The sequence below is a fragment of the Solanum stenotomum genome, chromosome 4, assembly GCF_019186545.1.
Source record: "Solanum stenotomum isolate F172 chromosome 4, ASM1918654v1, whole genome shotgun sequence".
In the NCBI taxonomy this organism is placed as follows: domain Eukaryota; kingdom Viridiplantae; phylum Streptophyta; class Magnoliopsida; order Solanales; family Solanaceae; genus Solanum; species Solanum stenotomum.
Window position 1 is genome coordinate 60,886,223 of NC_064285.1, and position 15,509 is coordinate 60,901,731.

Below are 15,509 nucleotides of genomic sequence, written 5' to 3' on the forward strand. Positions count from 1 at the left end.
GAGGCAAAAGAGAATTGAGCAGAAGAAGATTTGTATTTGTATAATTATAAGTGTATAGAAAGGAGAGATATGCATTTGTATTTGGGTATCCCGTCTCTCTCGCTTTATACAAATACAAACACAAACACAAACACAAATTATACATTTGTGTTTGTATAAAGTGAGAAAGAGAAAGGTAAAAGAGAACTGGATAGAGGAAGATTTGTATTTGTATAATTATTAGTGTATAGGACGGAGAGATATATATTTGTATTTGTAGATCTCGTCTCTCTCGCCTTATACAAACACAAATTACACATTTGTGTGTTGTATAAAGTGAGAGAGTGATTGGTAGAAGAGAAGCGAGAGAACGACTGGGCAGGGAGATGAGAGAGGTGAAGGAGAGATGACTGAAAAAGAGGAGAGTGGCGAGCGAGATTCCAAAGAGAGGTGAGAGAGAAAGAGAGAGGAAGAGACGAGAGAGAGAGGAAGAGAGGCGAGAGAGAATGTAATTATAGCTAGAAGTAAGTTCTGAATCGGAACTAATGCAAACTGTAGCTATATTGGCTATATTAGCTAATTAACTAATATATGTTTGCTTAACCGCGTAATTTTCCCTATATTATTTAATCGATAAACTAATATTTATTAATTTAAGATGTGTTTTCAAGATTTAATGAGGGTTAATTTAATTATATTGATCTGAGATGAAGTCTCAAGAAAATTAAATGAATCCTCTTGTGAAAACAATATTCATGAATTCTTGTTCTTCATCATGATTAATAATTTTGGTTATTGCAGTAGAAAGGACGTCAATAGCCCAATCAGATTATCCGAATGAAAATGATACATGTTCAGAGGTCCAAAACTTAGAAGAAATTATGGGTACTGTCGGAGAAAACAATGTTGATGATTAAGTTGAAGATGATACGATATCTTTGAACTAGTTACACATAAGGAAACACTTATCACGCCTATAAGTCTACACATTTTTTTTTGGTGCAATTGAGAATAGAACACCGAAATTGTTGGATGATAAGAAAAGTTAAAATGAGCTTCAACTAAAGTATAATTTTAATAAAAAAAATACTACAATTATTTTTTACTAAACTGTCTTGGATATTTTTGTAATATTAAATAATTATTAATTTAAAATATTAATGTGATCATATATTGATATATATATTTTTTGAAAATATATTATCAAAATTAGTGATATTTTCCATTAACCCAAATTCAGAATAGAAGAAAATTATTATCTTAAAAAATTTATTAATTTATCGAATATTAATTTAGAAATGTTCAACCTAAGAAGGATTATAACTCTCAATAACTGATACAATTGTCTGAAAATGAAAGACAAAAATAAATTAAACAAAGGGAAGGAACCTAGTGAGGAAATATCACCAATCAACAATGAGCTCACCCTTTGCTTGAACTCAAAAGCAAAACCTGCCCACAAAAGCTACAAGAAAGATTACGAATTCTAGATTGAGCATTATAACTATAACAAGCCTAATTAGTGTATTATCATCTTTTCGTTATTCTTGTTTTCTATCTTTACTTCATTTTCTTCTTCTATTTAAGGGTCGTTTGGTAGAATATAAGACTAATGTTAAATAGAGTTTATTAGTAATATTTGCATTAACAATGCATGTATTAGTGATAGTTGTATTAATTATACATAGATTATTTTTATGCATCGTTTGGTTTGATGCATAAAAAAATAGTATGCATTGCATAACAAATTTAATTTACAAAGATATCCTCACTATTATGGTGGAAAATATGTAAAAAGGTTTTGAGGAGCAATTGAGTCTTTAATCATGCTAATGCATGCATTAAAACCACTTCATTGCTAATACCTAGAAATCTATGGTATTAACAAGGTACTAGTAATACACAAGGCTAATGCATGCATTATTTATTCTAATACACTCTACCAAACGACCCCTAAGTTTCTTCAGCCTCAAATTGATTCATATATATCATGTGTACCTACACTTATGTTTTCAATTGCATTAGATGGTGTTTCAGGCACGCGAGAATAAAATTTACTTGTACTACTTTTATCAGAATCAAATTTTTTTCTTAGTACTATTACTATTTTCAGGATATAAACTTTTAACACTTTTACCTATTTTTCTTAAATGTCCATTATGCCAATTAAATTAACAAAAATTATAAACACAAAAATAAAATAAATAAACATTAAAAAATTAATATACTAAATAAAAGTAATAGATGAAACGAATACACCAAATTGTCGAAGATAAAGAAATAATTAAATAATCATAAATTGATGAATTGTTGAAGACTTGAAAGTTGAAAACTTTCACTTGATGGTGTTAATTGCAAATAATAATATTAAATTGCTAACAATTTAAGAGAGAAATAGAGAGAGAATCAGAAGGTTGTTGTAGAAAAAAAAAGATGAAATATAAAAATTATTTATAGATAAAAATAGGATTAAAATGTAAATTTTAAAATCTAGGGATTAAAAATATTTTTAATGGGATGGAGACCGTCCTAGATTTAACCAATGTCGGATCCTTAGCAGACTGGGCTTATTGAGTCGAAATTTTGGTCAACTTGGATTAGTTGACAGGTTTACAATGAAACCAAATGAGAAAGATTTAGTTTTTTTTACCTACTTTAATAAAATATTAGATATCATTCTATGATTAGAAAAATATTTGTAACGACCTGTTCCCATCGTTATAGAAAAGCCAACGGGGAAAAATTTGGGGCCGAAAAACTTTTTCATAGTATTTGAATTTTTCCAACCTAATCCAGATTTGGACGAAATTGAAGTCTTTGAGGTGTAGGGAAATCTGGTAACAATCGGGTGAATCATTTATGATTTTGATTGCATGAGTAGTTAGATAACTCGTTAAGGAATCCGTATGACTTTAAGAAATTAAATTCGGGTGAGTAGTATTGAGATAAACATGTGGTTATCTATTTGTTAGTAATTTAAGTTTAAATTTTGAATTAGTTTGAATAAGTCAACTAATCTTTTAGATAAGATTAAGTTGTTAGATTAGTAGCTTAAAGCTAGTCGAGTTAGTTCCTTTAAGTTGGTCAAGTTAGTTGAATTTACTTGTATTTAAGCAGATGTAAGCAATGAATAAAATCATTCAAGTTTTCTTTCAATTCTCAATCTCTTTAAGTAGAACTCCTGGAATCGATCCTAGCACTAAGGGTATTTTTCTGAGCGTCGTTGGTTAGAGGTGTGTTGTGAAATGAGGATTTTGGAATTCTCAAAATAGCTCTCTGTTTCGTTCCAGCCGCTTTGGTGCTGGATTTTGCCGCTCTAGCGGGGCCGCTACAACGGGATGAGGGCCGCTATGGCGGGCTCGACGCGACTTGAGGTCGTTAATAAACCCCTAAACGATCTTATTATGCACTTTTCGACCTTTAGAGCTAAGGAACGAACCCAGGCGACTCTTACTCATTTTTCATCATTCTTGAGGCTAATTAAAGGTAAGCTTTTCACTCCCCGAATCCGTAGAACACAATAAAATGGGTGAATATTGATGGAGGAGGGTTTTGTTATAGATTCTATGGTGGAAACAACCCTAATTTGGATAATTGAGATCATGGGTTTGATCTAGGGTTCATAGAATTGTTAGTAATTCGGGTAATTAGTGATTGTTTATTGATTCCCATATTATATTGATTGTTTGTAGACCAAGAACAAGAGGAACGAATCCGTAAAGGGAAGGATCAAGTTTCTTAGGGTTTCAAGCTTGTTTTGAGGTAGGTGATGGTTGTGATTCTATGATTGTGTGATGTATGTTTGTTCTTGCTTTATTATGATACATGTATGTATATGAATGTTGCATTATTGGTCACACTTGTTGTAAATGAGATAGATGAATGATGGTTACCATGAAATCATGACTTAATTGTATGATCTTGAGGATATACTTGTGATTGTAATTGTGGTGTGTTGAATGGATCGGTTGCCACGTTCTGACATAACTAACTTGGATCGGTTGCCAGACTCCGGCATAAATTATGGGATCGGTTGCCACGTTCTGGCATAATCATTGGATCGGGTACCACGTTCCGGTATGCTAACTGTTTGGGTTTGGGTTCCATGAGAGGACCAATGACTTGTCTTAATTGTGTATTTTGAGATATGTGGAGATGTTCGTTGTTCGTAAATGTTGATGATATTGTATATGTTCGATATATGCATGTGATTATATTGTTGTTTGACTTATGCATGTTGAACTTAGTGGTATAGCCGCGTGATCCTACCGGTACACTGTGGTTGTGTACTGATTCTGCACTTGCTCGTATTTTTGTTGTGTACATGACATCTTCAAGCGGCTACTAAAAGACCTCGCTTATGAGATCAATGATCATTTGAATTCAAGGGTGAGTCAATTCTTCCGGGCTGCCATGGGTTCTCTTTCGTCTATGTCCACCATTTCCAGACTTAGACTATGTTCTAGTTAGTTGATTAGTTCATTAGATTGGGGTTACATCCCTTCTTGTTTAGACTTGTTGAACTTTAGATGTTTTGGTACATTAACTTTCAGGTTCTAGGTTATTTCTTCTGCATTGTTTAGTTCTTGTTAGACTTTTGTTGGAGTTTATGGGAACGCCCTATTTATTTCCTTAGTATTTAACTTGCTTCCGTAACTTAAATGCCTTCGTTTTTAGATTAGTTGCTTGGTTGGGTTGTAGTAGTGGTTCTCCCACCGGAGTGTTAGTGTGGGTGCCAATCACGACGGTCTGGGTCGTGACAATATTATAGTGTGTTTGGTATGAAGAAAAAAATATTTTCAATTTTAAATTTTTATTTTTTTTCATCCCACACCACGCCTACCCGCGCCCCCCCCCCCCCCATCATCCCCTACCAGCCCCCCACCCCCTCCAAAAAAAAAGTTTAGGTTTGTTTTTAAACCAAAATACTTTCAATTTCAATAATTATTTTCTACTCTCTAGTAAAAATAAAAGATATTTTCTCAAAAAATATTTTTCAATCATAAATTAAACACTAAAAAATATTTTATATTCACCAACCAAACATGAGAAAATAAGGCGAAAATCTACTTATTTTCCAGGAAAACATTTTCCAGGAAAACATTTTCCTACATACCAAACACACCCTAAATCATCTGATTTTCACAATAATTTGAGCTGGAAAGTGCGAATGACCAACTTTTTATACGATATCTAAGCTGTATTAAGAGTGAACTTACTATCATTTTTTTCACCAAAAGATATCTAATATTTTATAAAAGTAAAAAATATTGAATATCTCATTTGGTTTTATTGTATCAATTTATTAATAATTTTCTTATTCGAGTACATTTGAGGTAATGATTAAAGGTTAATATTAATTATGTCATAGTATTACATTTTAAAAAAATTAGTAGTTAGATATAGTCAAATAGGGTATAAAACATAATGCGTAACATTTAAAAATTATGTAACTACGACATTACAAATATAGCTATTCTATAGTACATAGAATTCGATTAAAAACAACTAAGTTATACATGAAGTTGTTTATTTGTGTCATTGTAGGTGATAATGCAATAGCTTATCAAGGTGCATATCTAAGTGCACATCCCAATCATGATATTTATTCATAATGAAAGTACTTTTTTAAAATCATGATTTCATAACATACTCAGAAGAGACACTCAATCGAAAGCATCATAATTTCATAAAAACATGTTAATACTTTATTCGAAAGTATCATTGATTCATAAACTCTTCAAATCATAATGCATGCATATCATCATAGATTGAATACAAATAAAAAACTTGCATAACATTGGTTCGTGAAAATATAATTGAAAACATTGAATTATGATCAAATCATTAATGACCAATCATGATGACTAAACTTAAAATTAATTGAACCCATAAGGAAGTCATGAAACCCTAGAATTGACTAGGAATCATAAGCATAGAAATTGAGGTTCCTTTGAGAATCAATGGGTAAAGAGAAAGCCATTGATGAATTTCCCACATACCTAGGTGAAATCCTAGATTGAAATCTGAAAGAGCAGACTTGAAGCTTTAATCCTTGAAAATTTGGAATCCTTATCTTGGGGAATAAGACTTGAGAGAATGAGAGAATGGGAGTTGTTAGGCTCTTAGAATCAGTTATACTTCTCCAAAATAGGCCTAAAACGACACAATATAGGAATTAAAGGAGTAGAAAAAGACCCAAATAACTTTGAAAAATAATTGCTATACCAACTCAACGAATCTATGTACGGTCTGTACTCCCTTCTACGGACTATATTGTCTGTCTGTCATTCCTTTGACTGAGAGTACAAGTCTCTGATGGAAATCCATGAACCGTGTTCCCATTTACGATCCATGTAAACATCTCATATACTGAATCTTAAGGATCTATGAAGAGTAACCACAACCAACCCTCCACAAGTTGTGATCCATTATACCAACTCGTGTAATGCCATTCGTAGAACCAAAGTACTGAAATCACTAAGTCTGAAGGCTACGTTTATAGGAAGCAAGCACGACCTGTTTTCCCAACCATGAGTCGTACTGTTGGCTCGTTCATTGAGGTAAGAGGATTTACATTTTCAAACTTTTTAGGATCTCTATCTATGAGGCTAACCATGAGCCGTATTCCAAACTACGAACCGTGAAACCTTTTTGTACACACTGTACCAAGTTTTCTTAAATTCTATCTCATTCACAACTGTCATCCATGAGCCGTAGATAATTACACAACCCATACATGGGCCTCGTAAACCACACCACAAACAAGTTTTTTTTGCAACTTTTCCACTTCCAACTGACTTTTGCACTTCCAAGGTGTTCCAATCACATACAATGCTCTGTTGAAGCACATTTTTGGCACTCAACGAATCTATGTACAGTCTGTACTCCCTTCTATGGACTGTCCACATACCATGGCTTGTCTCCTCTCCTTACCTTCACCTGAAAAACTAGTCAGAGGTTAGATTTGGACACTCAGATGCACTTGGGTCCTTTTTGTGAAAGAAGGATGAATTAGGTTTATTTTGGCCTAGGCAAGAAGTGTAGTTTTATCAACCTAGTTTCAAAAAAAAATCCGCCCTTTACTATTTGGCTCTTTATCATTTTTCAAAATTTATTTGGCTTGAAAGTTACATTGAGTTGTCTTACCACAATGAGTGCACAACGCTTCTTGAGTTGTGAAATTTTCCTTATATAAAGTTTTATTCTTTTCAAAAAACATACCAAATCTATTTTTAGTTTGGTTTTGTTGAATTTGGAGAAGCATTTGTGAAGACTTAGTCCATTTAGCATGTCTTTCCAAATCAAGTCTGGCATTTTAAATGTTTTCTTGTAAAACTTTATTTCTTTCCATAGTTGTTCGAAGTTTCGTTGTCAAATTCTCAAAATCATTTTCTATGGATATTTGAAACATAATGATTTCAATCTTCCCTTTGAAAAAACTGCTAAGTTTTTTGTTATGTTTTTGAAGATATTCACAAGTTTTCTCAAGGTTATTTATGTCCTCAGTTTTTTGATAATCCATTCTCAAAGAAGCATAATCATCCATGAGTTGGTTCTTTTCCGAGACCACTAAGTGGTTTGCATCGATGAGTATGACGGACAATGACTTCAATTTATTATTAGAGTAGGTAACGACCTATTTCCGTCATTATAAAAAGCCAATGGGCAAAGAATTTGGGCACCAGAAAATTTCTGAGCAGTGATTTGGAAATTTCTAATCTAGGCCAGACTTGGACAAAATCTGAGTTAGGTGAGGTCTAGGGAAATCTGGTAATGAATGGGGGATTTATTTACGAATTTAATCACATGAGTGGATATCCAAGATGTTAAGGAGCCTGTACGGCTTTACAAAATTAAAATCAGGTGAGTAGAACTCCCGAAACTGATGTTGTGAAATGGTAGTTTTAGAACGTAAAGGGTTTAAGGTGTGTTGCGAAATGGGAGCATGGAACTCAAATTCTGAGTTTCTGTCTCCGTGCAAGCTGCCAGGGCGGAACCGCTGTGGCGGGACAGTCGCGACTTAAACCGGAGAAAAACCCTAATTTCGTTATTTTCTCCAAAACTTCTTTCTTCAGAGCTAAGGGACGACCCAGGGCAGTTTCTTATCAGTTTCCAACGAATTCTAGCATTGAAGGTACGATAATTACGCCCCTAATCCGTATTTTGATTCCTAGAACTTAGAATCTTTGGTAATTATCATTGGGGGAGGGTTTTGACCTGAAGTTAATGGTGGGAAAATCCCTAGTTGAGCATTAAGATCTTGGGTTTGACCTTGGGTTGATATTTTGATTATTATCCGGGTAAATTAGGCCTTGTTTATTGATCATTTGTGTTAATTACTTGTTTTAGACCAAAAACAAGCTAAAAGATTCCGAAAAGGGAAGACTCAAGTGTCTTAGGAGTATTTAGACTTGGTTTCGAGGTTGGTGATGGTTCGATTTCCAGATGTGTGATATATGTCTGTTAATTGCTTCATTATACACATGCATGTATGTGAATAGGAAACGTGGATCAAATCTAGTGAAATGAATATGTGTAAATAATTACATGTCATGAACTTGTTACTTGATTGTGTGACTATGTGCACTGTTCATTATGGGTGTGATTCTGACTGTGGTTGTGCTGACTGGACCGGGTGTCACATTCTGACACATACATTGGGCAGGGTGTCACGTTTCGACACATATATTTGATCGGGTGTCACGTTTCGACACATGTTGTCACGCCTCGAGTCTATACCCTGGATGTGACCGGCACTCGGAAACCATTGTTGGTCTTAAGCGAACCATTGGCCTGACTTACTTACTCAGCGGAAGACTTTACTCAAGATAAACATACTTTAAAACAAAAACTAAGTTGTTCAATAAATAACTTAGAATGTAATAAATAACATTCATTGCCAAAGTGGCAACTCAAGTCTCAAGTTAACTGAAAAGGGAAAGTAAAGACTCATGAACTAACATCACTAGCTCTGTCTATGAAGCCATTAAACAACTGAGATGGACATCGGGACAAGACCCACGGCATCCTAATGAACTAAAATGATGAAAGCAATAAAAAGGATCCTCCGAAAAGCTAGGAGGCTCACCAACTGACTCTGAGTGCTCAATTAGATCAATAGATCAACGAGGCGCTAGATGCTGATCCTGATTACTTGCGTCTGCATTATAATAAGATGCATGCCAACTGACATTAGTATATTGAATGTACGAGTATGCTAGTTGAAATGCTAAACATAACTTAAGCTTGGAAAGAATCTGAAAGAAACACTTACCTTGACTTTACTTAACTCCTGAATAACTTAACTCAATATAAAGCAATAAAACACATGCAATAGATTAAAGGCCTTTGAAACAGTAGAAAACAACTTATTACGTTAAAGAAAATGCAATAACAAACTCAACTTTACTCATATAAGAAAGTAATATAGTTTCTGTGGTAGGTTCTCTAACCGACAACCATCACTATGAGCCTAAGTGGTGATACATCGTCTTGCCCACACTGTCAGAACTGTCCTATACTTTGTAGTCATATAGAACGCCTTAACTAAGTGGATCCACTAGTCTATGCTAAAAAACACTTAAGGAGTCATCTAAAAAGTATGATCTTTTACTACCCATGATGGCTAGATGGTTTATGGAGACGTGAGTTATCTGAACTTAAACTCATCCCCATATCGGTGCTCAATACTTCTCCCAAAATATACTTAACTCATATGTTTGTAAAAACAAAACTCTTTCTTTGGTTTGACATAATTACTTAAAAACTTAGCTTAAAAGCTCGCTTGGAAATCTCAGTTTCCTTTCTTGCTCAAATGTGAAAACATTTTAACTCTTAGGAATGCTTAGTTCCTGTATAATCTTTGAAGAATGAACTTTACTCTTACTCTTTACTGAAAACTAGCTCATAACCTCTTTTGGAAATCAAGGATTCCTTTCTTCTTTAAATGTGAAAACATTTACTCTTCGGGAATACATAGTCCCGATATATTCTTTTGAAGAAATGAACTTCAAACTTTACTCGTTACTCAACTCAAAACTCAAGTCTTAAAACAAAGTTAAAACATTTGTAAAAGACTTTTGGAAAACTTTATGAACTTCTCTTAACTTGACTTTTAACTTCTCTTGACTTGACTCTTAACTTTTCTTGAATTGAATTATGGATTCAAGAATTGTAATTTGTGATAGGAAAGATCTCATGATGTTTAGGAATGATTTTAGATAGCTAAACATGAGAAATGATCAAGAAATCACTGTCTGGAAACTAGTCCGCGACGTGGAGATGTATTTAAATTTTTAGTTGAGAAAATAATTTTTGAGGCAGAACGGTCCGTGACCGCTCTGCTCCGCGAGGATGAATTTTGTGAAACTGGGGGGCAGGTCCGCGTCGCGACCTAGGGCTCCAGATTTGCCTGACTTTTTTCTTCTTCGTTTTCTAACTCCAATTTACCTCAATTCGATTATTTTTCTCCATATCTCTTTAGATTCAGGAACCCACAACATATACACAAGAATCTAACTCTACAACTCTAATAATCAAATCTACAATCTCAAGAAACTCCTCAATCTCATCCCAATTCAAGAACGAAAGAAAATTCTAGAACACATATCATGAACATTCAAACTTTCAACTTTTAGGACGAATTCACGCGGAATTAAACATGGTTGGCACATGGGTGAAGGAACCCAACGCTGTGTGAACTCACATACCTCGTAGGGATCACCCCTTGACGAAATCCACGAGCCTAGCTTCAAGAACTTGACGATTCCTTGCTCCTTCTCCTCTTTTCTCCTTTTTTTTTCTCTTCTCTCCAAACCCTAACTTGTTTCTCAAAAGTCTAAACTGAATCTAATCAATTTAGACCCCAACTTAATTACCAAAAATGAAATTAATTAATTGGGTGGTGAAAAAACCATAATGCCTTTCTAAAATCCGGATTGGACTTTCCTTATTTGAAAATCCCAACTTCCAATGGGAATAACTCACTCATACAAACTCGGAATCGTGCAAATTCAGCGGTGTTGGAAAAACTATTCCAAGATCTTTCCTACAATATCTGGAAACACACCTAACTCATTTTGATCTAGGAGTTATGGTCATTTTAAGTTGACCAAAACTCAAACTTAACTTAACTTAAACCAATTTTCCAAATTTTTATCATTTCCAAAAATTACTCTTTATAATTCCAGCTCTTTCTAGTTCTTTCAATTTGTGAGATGTTACACATGTATATTAGATTGGGTGTCACGTTCCGACACACTAACAGTTTGTGTGTGTGGGTTTCATGAGAGGACCACGCGTGATTATTATATTCATGTCTACCTGTCATTGATATTGGGAAAATGTATCTTTCTCCTGAATTGATAATTGAATTGTGCATCCTATATATGTGTGCTTACTGTGTTGTAATTACTTGCTTATATTTCATTGACCGGAGTAGCCGCGTTATCCTACCAATACACCGCGGTTTCGTGAACCGATACTATACTTGCTCTTTCTTTATTGAGTACAAGGCATCTTCAGGCGGCTACTTACATACCTCAGTTAGGAGATCATTGACCGAGACTGGATTTGAGGGTGAGTCAGTTCTTTCAGGGTGCCATGGATCCATCATTGGTTTTAGTCCATTCTTTTGGGATTCAAACTAGATGTTCAGACATTTTACTTATGTTTAGTTTTCAGGGTTGCACCCCTTTTTTCTTAGACTTGTTGGTTAGTAGAATTTTGATACAATGACTTTCAAGTTCTAGGGGTTGAATTTCTACGAAGGTTATACTTAGTTGTTTTGTTAAACTATCGAAGTTTATGGAAATTCCATATTTAATTAGTTATTTAAACTTGCTTTCGTATCTTTAAATGGTTTAATTTCTTAAAATGCTTTGTCGGGTTGTAGTAATGGTTCTCCCACTAGAGGGTTAATGTGGGTGCCAATCACGGTGGACTCGATCGTGGTAAAATTGGTATCAGAGCCCTAGGTTCGTTGATCTCATTGTACTAAAACGAGTCTAGTAGAGTGTTAGGGAATGGTACGGAGACGTCTGTACTTTTCTTTGAGAGGCTACATGACTTTAGGAAATCTTTCTGTTTCTTCTCCTCTCGTGCTATGACTTTTATTCCAATTGGTATCCAGTATCTTTCAATCTTCTGTTCAAGAATGGTTAACACGCGATACAACAATGTCATGCCTGTAGCTCTCAATAATGACCCAACAAAGGATCCCACAACAAGAGGCCGCAGTCGAGGTAGGGGAAAAGGAAGAGGAAATGACAGAGGCTGAGGAAGGGTAGCACCAGCCAGGGGTGGATCCCCAGTTGAAAATGTTCCCAGGGAAGAGGCCCCTACTGCACCCCAAGAAGAGGTGGAAGAAAATGAAGATATCGAAGTTGATGAGGATTTTGGACCAGAGAAGAGGATGCACAAACTGAGACTGTCTTTCTCTCTTAGATCCAGTGATTGCTCAGTAGATCATAACTTTTCTGAGTGGGTTGGTCAGCTATAGAGTTCTTCCCACAGTGCAAACTGATCTACCTCCAGTCAACCACCCCATTGCTGCTACTATTCTCAAGGTGGATGGAGCGGTAGGCACTGATGCCTTTTTTCGTCCCTTATTGGCTCTTGTGATGACTGGCATAGAGAAGGAGATGTTGACTAAGTTTCGAAAGCTGAAGCCGCCTGTGTTCCATGGTTCTGAGAGTGAGGATCCCTATGACTTCATTCTGGATTGCTATGAGAGGCTTCACAAGTTAGGCATTAAACACTAGTATGGAGTAGAGTTTGTGACCTTCTAGCTTCAAGGTGAGGCTAAGCAGTGGTGGAGGGCTTATGTGAAATGCATATCGTCAGCTTTCCCCCACTCACTTGGATGCAGTTCCATGCTTTGTTTCTGGAGAAGTATGTTCCTCAGACTTTGAGGGATTGCAAGAAGGATGAGTTCATGGACTTAGAGCAGGGTGGTATGACTGTAGCTGGTTATGAGGCTAAGTTCTATGCCTTGTCCAGATATGCTACACAGTTGATGACTAAAGATGAGGAGAGGATTCGTCTATTCGTCGAGAGATTGAACCTCGAGTTACAGGTATTGTTTGTTCAGTTTGCCTTAGGATTTGATGCGGTTTGTGATGTGGTTGATGCCCCATCCATATTTCTACCCCAATTGGAGAGTCTGTCATAGTCACCCATGTATATAGTGCTTGTCCTGTTATGTTTATGGGTTTTCATCTTGGGCTGATTTGGCTAGTCTGGATATGACTTGCTTTGATATAATCTCAAGCATGACTTGGTTGTCCCCCTATTATGTTTTTCTTAATTGTAATGCTAGCTATGTGACTAGAGATCCCGGGTAGGCAAAAGTTAGAATGAGAATGGATGTACAAGCCTAGGCTAGCTAAGGTCACATCTTTCGTTTGGGCTAAGAAACTGGTAGGGCAGGGATGTTTGACATATTTGGCTCATATTCGGGATGTTGATGCTGAGTCTTCCTCTATTGAGTCTATTCATGTAGTGTCTGAATTCAAGGAAGTGTATCCTACCGATTTGCCTGGTATGCCTCCGGATAGGGATATAAATTTTTGCATTGACTTAGAGCCGGGCACTTGCCCCATCTCCATTCCTCCCTATCGCATGGCTTTGGCAGAATTGAGAGAGCTTAAATCTCAAATCCAGGAGCTTCTAGATAAAGGTTTCATCCATCCTAGTATTTTCTCGTGGGGTGCTTCTGTCTTATTTGTTTAAAAGAAAGATGGGAGTATAAGGATGTGCATAGATTATCGATAGTTGAATAGGGTCACCATCCGGAATAAGTATCCGTTGCCTCGGATAGGTGATCTCTTTGACCAATTGCATGGTGCATCAGTTTTCTCTAAAATTGACCTAAGGTCTGGTTACCAACAGTTAAAGATTATGCTCGAGGATGTACCTTAAACGACATTTAGGACCCGCTATGGGCACTATGAGTTCATAGTGATGTATCTTTTTAATTTTTCATTAAAAATAAATGTCTTTATGTGGTCAATAAAGTGTAAGAGTAATCATGAGGTCTCAAATTAAAATAATAATAAAGGCAAAGTACTATGATTTCTTCTCATATGTCCAAATTTTGCTCGACATGTGATACATACCAAATTGCAGAATCAAATTCCTAAAACTAAGAACAATAATAAAGATTAAAAAGAAGGATAGAAAGATATATACAAGTAGAAACTAATTGAATATTATAGTTATAAAACAACTAAAACCTTCAATTACAAATATGAACAAACAAACACCTTATTTATATTGCATAGCAGCCATGGACATAACCCATTATCATAAGAGTTTCCATCTTTGAGTCATATCACATCAAAATTCACCCTAGTGAAAATACTAAGACAAATATTATTGTCAATCTTCTTAAGCATATATATAAGGGATCCTTTGAATGAAAGATGTAGGTGGATAAGGGATTGTTGAGGTTGAAAGGTTAAAATTCTTTTTGGTGTATTTATTGACTTTATTATGATTGTGAGTTGATAAATAATGTATACTGATAATGAAAATAAATGTTGTTCTTGTTGTCCTCATAATTAAGGAAAAGGGCGTTGTTTTTTTTTAACTACTATAAAAGTTGTTCTAACATATTTCACAATAAAATAGTGTAACACTCTGAATGTAATAAGTGAAATGGGAAAATAATTAATATCTTTGCTAATATATAATTTTTTATAGATACCAAAAGTTGAAAAACCATCTCTAATTAAAAAACACGTAAGGTAAATTAAATGTTTGAACAAAAAAATGATTGACTCCTAAAATAGTACCTACTAAAAAATTCATATTTGTGCATTACAATTCTGACTTGTCTAATCCTTCAAAAAATTAATATTTTTGCTTATAAAAGAGATATATTAGTTAAGAGAAACAAATATGTAGACTAGATACATTTGGAGAAAATTTGATCTAGAATTATATTTAAGGGGATATTTGTTATTTTCAATTTCTATCTTTGGAGGCAAGAAAACAAAAACTATCAATTCCACAACAAATTAGAAGAAAAATATTATATTCATTACCTAATTAGTATAACCAAAAAAGATTAATTTGTTAAAATCATAGAAGTAAATTAATGACTTGATGTATGTTCAATGTACTATTCTTATTATAAATTTGGTTGTATGTTTTCTTACACTTTAAAAGTATAGCACATTGAGTTCTAGATTCATTCACTTATTTTTCCTTTCATTAGGCAATAATCTTTTCCTTTCTTTCTATAGAAACTCATCTGCTTAGTAATCTACCGTACAAGTACATATAATGGCTTCTTCAGAGCTTCCACATGATTTAGCTTTCGAGATATTAACTCGAACATCCTTAGAAACACTAGATGCATGCAGGGTAGTAAGCAAAACATGGAATGTGATGACTTATGAATCAAGCTTCATGCAAAGTTATTGTCGTAGAACCAACAATATTTCAGGTTGTTTTAAAAATAGTTTTGTAAATTTTGTGATTGAACATAGAACTGAACGCTGAACTAGCTTTGTCATATGATA